This window comes from Lutra lutra, chromosome 1 (genome assembly GCF_902655055.1).
Source record: "Lutra lutra chromosome 1, mLutLut1.2, whole genome shotgun sequence".
NCBI classification, from domain to species: domain Eukaryota; kingdom Metazoa; phylum Chordata; class Mammalia; order Carnivora; family Mustelidae; genus Lutra; species Lutra lutra.
The window spans coordinates 140,072,049-140,083,000 of record NC_062278.1 but is presented as its reverse complement, the minus strand read 5'-3'; the positions used below and the strand labels follow the sequence as shown (position 1 = coordinate 140,083,000).

At 36.4% G+C, this 10,952-nt stretch overlaps 1 long non-coding RNA gene across 1 annotated transcript in view; it reads right to left on the bottom strand.

Moving 5' to 3' along the window:
• Positions 1-1,138: 1,138 nt before the first annotated feature.
• Positions 1,139-10,952, bottom strand: part of LOC125104944 (uncharacterized) — a 76,946-nt gene continuing 67,132 nt past the window's right edge. Inside the window, exon 4 of the long non-coding RNA XR_007128768.1 lies at positions 1,139-2,028. This is a non-coding gene — a long non-coding RNA (uncharacterized LOC125104944). The remainder of the gene's footprint in view (positions 2,029-10,952) is intronic.

Genomic DNA, 10,952 nt, shown 5'->3' with positions numbered 1-10,952 from the left:
GAAGCAAATAGGTATTATTTACTTCATATTTACTAGAGATTTCAAACGTAAGGATAACAATATATTTGAGGTGTTAAATGCTTTGGTATATTATGTATATAACTGCATACATGGAGTTTGAGAAACAATTTCAGTAGAGTAGAAAGAAATTGGATAGACTTTTGAGACAATTAACAAATGTTAAAATACCAGTTCTAGTGTTAAGTAATTTCTAAACCTTGGAAGATATTTTCTTCCTCATATCAAAAAAAATTTTTAGTTAAAAAAAGATTAAAAATAAGTCAAGCAGAGAGAGTCAATTATCATATGGTTTCACTTATTTGTGGAGCATAACAAATAGCATGGCGGACATGGGGAGTTAGGAGAAGGCAGTTGGAGGAAATTGGAAGGGGAGGTGAACAATGAGAGACTATGGACTCTGAAAAACAATCTGAAGGGTTTGAAGAGGTGGGGGTGTGGGAGGCTGGGGGAACCAGGTGGTGGGTATTAGAGAGGGCACCGACTGCATGGAGCACTGGGTGTGGTACAAAAAACAATGAATACCGTTATGCTGAAAATTTTAAAAAAAATGATTAAAAAAATAAATAAAATTAGCTAAAAAAAAAAACCTGTTCCACAGAGTTGTTGGAAACATCGTACGAAAGTAACATGAACTGTGCCTGGAACATAATAAATTCTTAGTGAACATTATTCAATTAAAGCTTCAAAAATATATTGCTAAAACATTTTCTGAAAAAATGTCTTCAAATGATTAAACCTACTTTAAAATACTTTTTTATGTGTTAATATTGTATCAGTTGGTCTTCTTTCCCTTGGACCTTCAATTTGCTCTTGACAACAGCAGACAGATGGGAGGAGTTAAAAGTTTGGATTGAGAGTTGGATACATTTTTTTAAAAATGCCATTTTTAAAAAAAGTGCTACTGCATCATTTCATGTATTTTTAAAAATTCTGTGTATTGGGGCGCCTGGGTGGCTCAGTGGGTTAAAGCCTCTGCCTTCAGCTCAGGTCATGGTCCCAGTGTCCTGGGATCGAGCCCCACATCGGGCTCTCTGCTCAGCAGGGAACCTGCCTCCTCCTCTCTCTCTCTGCCTACTTGTGATCTCTATCTGTCAAATAAATAAATAAAATCTTTAAAAAAAATTCTATGTATTATTGTATCTACTTCTCATACCTATTTTGGGAGTGTGTATGATTAGTCCTTTATAGATAAGAAACAGAAGCTCTAAGACAACTCAGTTTTAAGAAAAGCTCTGCTCTTTTTCAAGATCTGGTATGCCATTTTTAAATTTATGATAATAAGAATTGATTTGGATTCTTTTTCTCTCTTAAGATTAGTTTAAGAAATATATTAGAGTGATCACCTAATAACCTACAAGAGCTGGCTGATTGTATTCAGGTGAAATGGAGACTATTGATAAATGTTCTCTAACCCAGGACCTCTCTTTTTTTGAGACCTAAGTATGTAATTGACTTGCTGTGATGATTCTGGGCAGATAGTAATGCTAGATATTTATGTCTGGATAATTTGTCTTTGCACCAGTAAGTTTCAGAGGAATTTCATATCTTCTTGACAATATAAGTATATAAGGTTAAATATTTCCTAAAAGATATATCACATATCACATTTTTTAAATTATTCTCTGTGACATATACTGGCTTTGATACACATTTAACTATTTAGACAAGAAGCTAATGTGTATATAAGTTAATTCCCTCACTTTATTGAAAGTGGAATTAAATTGAGGCATGCCAGGTAAAACATGCTAAAATGACATGCCCAGTACCACTCATCATCTCTGTAATTGTTAGTCTAAATATCAAAAATATCAGTTAACTTTTATGACTCCATAGGATGGGTTCTTCAGTTTTCAGGATGGGAGGAGTCACTAAATCCTCCCTAATCACTTCCATGATGCTGTCCCTTTCACTGAAGCTGAGTGGTTAGCTCTTAGATTGATCTACCTGCTGCTTTGTGAGATGCCACCAGAAGGGCTGATCACAGGATGAAGTAGGAATCCATCCACTCTGAAATACAAAAAAAAAAAAAAAAAGAATTACCTTTAAAGATTCTCAAGTCGTAATGCAGAGAAATGGGCGGGGGGGGGGGGAGAGAAGAAGGTTTATTTTTAAATTGACTAGCCGTAACTAGCAGTTGTCAAGGTGTAGGGAGTAAATGATGTAATATGTTCTAGGGAACAATATTTAAAATTTGTCTATAGATATTTCAGGGTCACATGTCCTTTGATGCTTATCTGCATTTGAAAAAAACATGGATTGCCATAATATCTCTTTGCCCAGTGCTTTTTATTGGACCGTGGTTTCTTAATTATAATAATTGACAGGTAAGCAAATTTATATAACTGAGGTATAATACTTTTTAAAGGGACAGAAAGCCATTGCAGGGAATACTATTTAAAAAAAAGGAATAGGGGTGCCTGGGTGGCTCAGTGGGTTAAAGCCTCTGCCTTCAGCTCAGGTCATGATCCCGGGGTCCTGGGATCGAGCCCCACATCGGACTCTGCTCCGCAGGGAGCCTGCTTCCTCCTGTCTCTCTGCCTGCCTCTCTGCCTACTTGTGATCTCTGTCAAATAAATAAATAAAATCTTAAAAAAAAAGGAATAATTATTCTGGCTAAGACACAGCTACAATGTTGGTCATAGAGCTGGGGGAGATCATAAGAAATCAGGCTTGATTCTTACCTTGCCTACTGTCTCTGAGCACTTGAACAAGTCATTGAACCCTCTAGACAAGGGCTATCTAGTTAAAAATTCCAGCCACAAATTCAAGCTTTATATGCAGTTTTCTCTGCAGAATAAAAAATATACTTCTAAAAATTTAAGACTTTAATGAGTATATAGCAAAGCACCTACTGTGATAAATGCTCAATATATATTTTTACAGATTTAGAATGAAAATATGTAAGCTTAAAGGCCAAGATAGTAGAGATGTTCTTATAGTGGGGCAAATCTGTAACTTACAGAACATAGCATTTTGCCAGTTCATAAAAACTGACATCTATCATTGGTTGTCCTTTTCTTCTGGTGGCAGCCCCCAGATATTTTCTTTAGGACTTTCCCTGAATAAGGAGTGCTATGTGATCCAAATCAGCCTGATTACCTACACCTGGAGATTGAATTTAGGGCAGAAATTTCCAGGAAGGAACATAGTTGGAGGGATCTCATTCCAATAGAACATTCCAGAAAAGACTTCCATTTACTCTTACTGCCCATTTCCCTGGACCATCACTGGTTGCTGTCCTTTCTGAGGCCTGGTTACTCAATTTTTCCTTCGATTCTACAAGATTCCCTAGCTTCTACATAAATTCCCCTCTTTGATTACTATAGTCAGTTTCTGCCAAACACTCTGATTGGGTTAGGTACAAAAACTGGACTTCTAATCCCCACAAACCTTTCTGATTTGAATACATCCCCTGTCCTAATATCTATGTTGAAACTTTGGACAGATTGTTTCAAGCTAACTGGGAGATAAACAGTCACTCACATTTTGCCTGGTATGTACTGGTAGGTTTTCTGATCTATTGGGCTGCAGCATCCAATCAGGTAGCCACATGGTGGCTACCATGCAACATGTTCTTTACATTTAAATTGAAATTAAGATTTAGTTTATTTGCAATAGCCAACTTTCAAGTGCTCAAGAGCCACATATGACTAATGGCTACTCTATTGGACAGCATAGAATTTGAGTATTTCCACCATCTCAGCAAATTCTATGAGACAACATTGGTCTAAGGCCTTTCAGAACACTTGTTCAAAAATTCACCAAAGGTTAAGACACTTCTTTTTGAAGGTTGTTGAATAAAGACAAAATGAAGTTTGCTATGAAAAAGAATTATTTGAAGAATGGAGATTAAATGTGTCTTGCAGAAGAATAAAACTCAGTTAAAAAATTATGGCAATGATGGGGCGCCTGGGTGGCTCAGTGGGTTAAGCCGCTGCCTTCGGCTCAGGTCATGATCTCGGAGTCCTGGGATCGAGTCCCGCATCGGGCTCTCTGCTCGGTGGGGAGCCTGCTTCCTCCTGTCTCTCTGCCTGCCTCTCTGCCTGCTTGTGGTCTCTGTCAAATAAATAAATAAAATCTTTTAAAAAATTATGGCAATGATAATTACAGTGCTTTAAGAGTGCATATGGAAATTAATAGACATTCAATATCTTAATTTTTCCTTTGATGATTAGGAGATCCTCTTCCACAGTACTCCTCCTTTGGGACAATGAGGAATTACATTATAGAGTGAATTTAAAAACTTTGTAGTAATTCTCACTCATTTTAGGATGAAGAGGGATATCCCGAGTACATAGTTCACATCCTAGGTCACACAGCTTAATTACCTGCAGAAACAACATGAGAACAACCCCCATCTCTTGAAGTTTTAATCTGAACAGTTGTGATCTGTTGGACAAGGTATATTCAAGATATCTACCTCAAAAATCATTTTGTATTATCTAAACCAAAGATATTCAAATCACAGCTTTCCGTGCCTTCTATGAAATGGGATTTTGTGTAACTGCTATTTCACATGTATCTGTATTTCTTTAAAGGCCAGAAAAAGGGAAGTCAAACTCCTATAGTCTATAACTAAGACTGACCCTGAATTGTCTTAAATCTTATCCCTTGAAATTTGTAATTCCTTATCCACTTTCCCAATTCCCAAGCACCTAGGGAAATTATATCATCTTTTACAGGTGCATTTTGTTTAGGTAAGAATCCAGAGGTAAAATAATGTGTTGCATATGATGGAAAAATAAGTATATTTGTAGAATTTTTTATAATATATATTGTAAGCAGGAACCAGAGAGAGCACTTCCTATTTTGTGAGGAAGTGCAAAATTGTCAAGCATACAAACCTGCACTTAATTAGGTCTGTTTTGAAGAGTCATATTCATACATATGTAAGTGAATATATATTTTTGTCCTTGGGGCCTCGATCTGCCAGGTCCTGAGTTCCGGGACTGACTCAGGACAGTCTTAAGTTTTACATTTCCATGGTTTAGTATTGGCTTGGCCAAAGTCTCCCTGCCTGCCTGCCAAGACTCCCTGTCTGTTACACATTTGATGGCTTCCTTCTGGGGCTTGCTAACTTTTGCTGTCTGACAAATGAATTAACAACAGGATATCATCAGAGTGGCTCCTAGATAATTAATGTCCATTGGATATTTCAGTGAGTTTATGCATTGAAAGACATTTGCTTTTAAATGTATACTCCTATCCTCAGATTTGCTTGGAACTTTTTTTCAACTACTCTTTAAAACCTTTTTGGAAAAATACTCATATTTCCTCTCCCAGGCTAAAAATCAAATTTCATGTACTTTACTTACCTTCATTCATGATTCCTTGTCTCCTTTCCCAGTGTTCTCATTGATTCTAAACTGGGTCATTACTAGCCTTTAAAACTTGCTGCCCTACTCAATTTTATACTTTTTTTCCCCCTTCTTTCTCCTGAGTAAGTTAAACCAGCGCTTCTGTATTAGAGATGGTCAGCAGTGCCACAGACAGGAAGTCATTCCTTCCAGGAGACTAAAGATCTAAATTTTTAAGAGAAAATTGTTGGGGTCAATTTCATGTTAAAACATGTTAACCCCCTAGGGCCTGCCTGGACCTACTTAGCCATAGTGACTCCATGTTGCCTAGGTAGACATGTTGTTGTTTAATAAATGCCTCTACAGTTATTGATATCGGTTCCAGGTAACTATTACTAAAACACACACCTAAAACAAGGCCATTTTGTTTATATCAGTTCCAGGTAACTATTACTAAAACACATACCTAAAACAAGGCCATTTTGTTGTTTAATAAACGCCTCAACAGTTACTAGTATCGGTTCCAGGTAACCGTTACTAAAACACACAGGTAGGAGACATCCAATCAGCCAAAGCCACATATGTAGATGTCTGCAATTGTGCCCTATAAAAATTAGCCTGTAAGACCAAGGGGCGCCACTCTCTTCAGAGGCAGCCCTGGCCAGTCAGTCTGACTTCTAATGCTTGGCATAGAATAAAGCTTTACATAACTTTCACTTTGTCTCAGCCTCATTTCCCTAGCCGGTCAGTCTAACTTCTAATGCTTGGCATAGAATAAGGCTTTGCGTAACTTTGTCTCAGTCTCATTCCTTTGATAACGGACCCAACAAAAATCACAATACAGGGACAATTTGCTTTCTGAGGAATGGTATAACAAAACTGAACACGAATTTTTTTTTTATCATGATCTGATTCTGTGGGGGGACTTGGGGTTTTATTTTTGTTGATGTTCTATTTTTGTTGATGTTCCTGTTTTTGCTGATGGCACAAGTTTTTTTTTTCTTTTCATTTTTTTAAAATTTAAATTCAAGTTTCTTGACATATAGTGTCTCAGGAATAGAATTTAGTGATTCATCGGTTGCATAATACCCACTGCTCATCAAAACAAGTGCCCTCCTTAATCTCCATCACTCAGTTATCTTACCCCCTGTCCACCTCCCCTCCAGTAACCCTCAGATTGTTCCCTATAGTTAAGGGTCTCTTTTGGTTTGCCTCTATGTTTTTATCTTTTTTTCCCTGCCCTTCACCTATATTCATCTGCTTCTTAAATTCCACATGAGTGAAACCATATGGCACTTTTCTCTCTCTGACTTATTTTGCTTATAATACACTCAGTTCCATACATGTCATTGCAAATGGTAAGATTTCAATTTTTGACAGCTGAGAAATAGTCCATTGTGCATATATATATATATATATATATATATATGCACGTATATACCACTTCTATATTCATCAGTCCATGGACATTTGGGTTCTTTCCATATTTTGGTTATTGTGGACATTGCTGCTATAAATATTGGAATGCATGTGCCCCTTTGAATCACTATTTTTGTATCCTTTGAATAAATACCTAGTAGTGCAATTGCTGGGTCACAGAGTGGTTCTATTTTTAACTTTTTGAGGAAACACCATACCATTTCCAGAGAGGCTACACCAGTTTTAGTCTATGTGTAAGAGGGTTCCCCCGTTCTCTGCCTCCCCTAACATCTGTTGTTTCCTGAGTTGTTAATTTTAGCCATTCTAACAGGTGTGATGTGGTATCTCATTGTGGTCTTGATTTGTATTTCCCTGATAAAAAGTGATGCTGGGCATTTTTTCATGTGTCTGTTAGCCATTTGTATGTCTTCCTTGGTGAAATGTCTGTTCATGTTTTCTGCCCGTTTCTTGACTGGATTTTCTGGTTTTGAGGTGTTGAGTTTGATAAGTTCTTTATAGATTTTGGATACTAATCCTTTATCAGCTATGTAATTTGCAAATATCTTCTCCCATTCTTTTAGTTGCCTTTAGTTTTGTTAATTGTTTCCTTTGCTGTGCAAAAGCTTTTTGTCCTAATGAAGTCCCAGCAGTTCATTTTTGCTTTTGTTTCTCTTGTGTCTGGAGACGTGTCTAGCAAGAAGTTGCTGCAGCCAAGGTCAGAGAGGTTGCTGCCTGTGTTCTCCTCTAGGATTTTGAGGGGTTTCTCTCTCACATTTAGGTCTTTAATCCATTTTGAATTTATTTTTGTGTATGGTGTAAGAAAGCCATCCAGTTGCATCCTTCTGTATGTGACTGCCCAATTTTCCCAACACCATTTGTTGAAGAGACTTTTTTCCATTGGACATTATTTCCTGCTTTGTCAAAGATTAGTTGACCACAGAGTTGAGGGTGCATTTGTGGGTTCTCTCTTCTGTTCCATTGATCTATGTGTCTGTTTTGAGCCAGCATTATATTGTCTTCATGACTACAGCTTGGTAATACAGCTTGAAGTCCGGAATTGTGATGCCTCCAGCTTTGGTTTTCTTTTCCAACATTCCTTTGGCTACTTGGGGTCTTTCTGATTCCGTACAATTGTCAGAATTGTTTATTCCAGCTCCGTGAAATTTTGATAGGGATTGCAATAAGTGAATAGATTACTTTGGGTAGTATAGACATTTCAACAATATTTGTTCTTCTGATGCCTGAGCATGGAATGTTTTTCCATTTCTTTGTGTCTTCCTCAGTTTCTTTCATAAATGTTCTATAGTTTTCAGAGTACAGATCCTTTACCTCTTTAGTTAGGTTTATTCCTTGGTATCTAATGGTTTGTGTATAATTAGAATCAATTCCTTGATTTCTTTCTGTTGCTTCACTGTTCATGTATAAAAATGCAAAGGCTTCTGTGCATTGATTTTATATCCTGCAATGTTGCTGAATTCATGTGTCAGTTTTAGCATTTTTTTTTTGGTGGAGTCTTTTGTATTTTCTACATAGATTCTGATTCTATTTACCACCTTTTCAGAACAGAAGCCAAGTAAGGTAACCCTTAAATTCAATGTAACCAAAATTGTCCTCTTTAGTTCACCTGTAAATGTTTTCCAAACAAATGTAGATATTCCTATCATTGGGGCCCCAGACCTGGGTTTTGAGATGTCTCTTAATAATTCTCTTTAGAATATATTATTTGGTTTTGGGTACATTAATCCATTTCCTAAAAATGTGGCTTTTTATGCAAGTCCTTAAAATATACTGTATATAGCAGGATATACAAGTTCAGAATATTGATTCAGGTTACTTGGCCTCTAAGTCTCACTGTTACCTTTCTACTTTAATTTTTTCATCTGTAAATAAGAATAATAATAGTATATCCATTATAGGAGGTCATAAGTATTGAAAATGAAAATATAAAGGGAGAGCTTAGAAACATTAAATATTGTTATTAAACTTAATGATAGTTTACTATTATAAAAAAGAAGTCTATATTTAATAGCCTTGTCGAAGAATTGATGCAAGTCTTTTTTTGTCTTCTTAGTTTCAAAGAGGCTAATAGGAAGCCTAGAGCACTAGAAGACCATTTACAACTAGTGTTTTCTTCTTTAAAGACAAAGTGCATCAGATGATATCTGTGTCCTAGAAGTTTAAACTCATGACTGGATGTTAATCTATTCTTACTATTCCTTAGGATACTACCTAAGCAGCCAAATCAAAAACCCAGATAAGAGTGGTTTAAAAAGATAGAGAGAGAGGGATGCCTGGGTGGCTCAGTGGGTTAAGGCCTCTGCCTTCAGCTCAGGTCATGATCCCAGGGTCCTGGGATCAAGCCCCACACTGGGCTCTCTGCTCAGCAGGGAGCCTGCTTCCTCCTCTCTCTCTCTCTGCCTGCCTCTCTGCCTACTTGTGATCTCTGTCAAGTAAGTAAATAAAATCTTTAAAAAAAAAGAGAGAAATATGTTATTATACTTGAAAAATTTTCTCCCTTTTGTCCTGACCTCAATGGGATGTCTTCTCATCTCCATCTTTTTCAACTTAATGGAGGATCCATTGAATCCTAATGAAACAAAAAAAGTTTGGATGATATCTTCAGCTGGATTCCTGAGAAATGAAACCTGAAGCAAGTGTTCAAGTAAAAATGATTCAATAGTGTTATCAAGGAAAACCAGTAAAAGACTAGCAAAGTGGGACAGGATATTAAAGATGGCAAGCAATGTTAATGGAGGGTAATATTACCTCTGTTGCCCCAGGAGAGGACACAGCAGTGGACATCACATCTTTAATGTTCTAATCAAGTCACAATGGAGCTGGAGTATTTATACTTCTGTACTCATTGGTCATTGCTTTTGATTAAATGAAGGAATTTACATTTACAGGCACTTGTGGCTTTCCTAGTTTGAGGGAAAATCATTCCAGTGGTCCAAGGACAGCATTCCCAAAAGAGTTACAGGTGTCTGCAGGGACAGGAAGCAGTCCTGGATTTGGGGTGCACGAAAGAGGTAAAGAGATGGCAGTGAATATTCACAGAGCATTACTACATGGAGGCATGATTCACTGAGAAGGCCAATGTGGTCTACCAAATTCAGTGAGGTTTTAATTTGCATTTTTCTTATAATTAATGAGTTTTAGGATTTGAACATCTTTTCACATGTTTAGCAGTACTTTTTATTTCCTTTTCTATCAAATGTCTGATAAGATCCTTAGCCAATTTCAATTATTCATAATTTTATTCTTCTAGATTTTCAGAAACCATTTATTAAGGAGATTGGTTACTTTGCTATGGTGTGAATTACAGATATTTACCTTTTTCAAACAGTGGCTTCTTAAAAAATGGACTATATTGTTGTTTTACTGGTAGGCATTACTTCTGGTTGGTTTTTTTTTTTGCATTTTTGAGGTATTTTGTGTGGTACTATGGTAGTACCCTTTTTACTAAGAATTATTGCAATAATTAGATTTTTTTAAACTTTAGAGTTTTCTATGGTATTGGTTGTGCTTTTAAATTGATCAATAGTAATGTCTTTTTGGTTAGTACTCTTCACTGATGTTAGTGTGATGGTCTTTGCGCATTTTAAAACAGCATCTCTGTGTCAAACCCCTTTTAATTATTAGTTATTTATTGGAGTCTCCTAGAGTATGAGGAGATGGCAGGGAGGGTGTCAGAAACAACATAACTGAAAATCTTTTTTCTAGTTTGCTGCCAAAGATTTAGACTGCCTCCCACCAATATGGCTTTTCTTTGTGATTCCTTGAGTCCATGTTGATAAATGAAAAAATGACATTTATATTTCAAAGCAATCTCTCACTAAAAGGAAAACTTTGTCCTCCCTGGAACTTTCTAAGATCTATTGTTGCTTGGTCCTTTTGCCACTACTGTGCTTTATCTCTTCATCTATTATTTTGAATAATTCACTGATTTCTCAGCTGCCATTTTTAGCATATTTTTTTTTTCACTGAAATTAAGTTTATAGGGATTTTTCTTTTATTCCCCTTTTTGTATGTGTTCAGTTTAGGTTTGGTGCTTATTGCCATAAACATTTATAATAGAGATCTTAGTCTTATGGGAAATAAATTTATAAAGAATTCATATAATAAACAGCAACCACACTTCTGCAGAATGAAATAGGGATGACAAAGATCATTCTGAAAGAGCATGAAATAAGAAACTAGTAGAAAGTTTAAGGG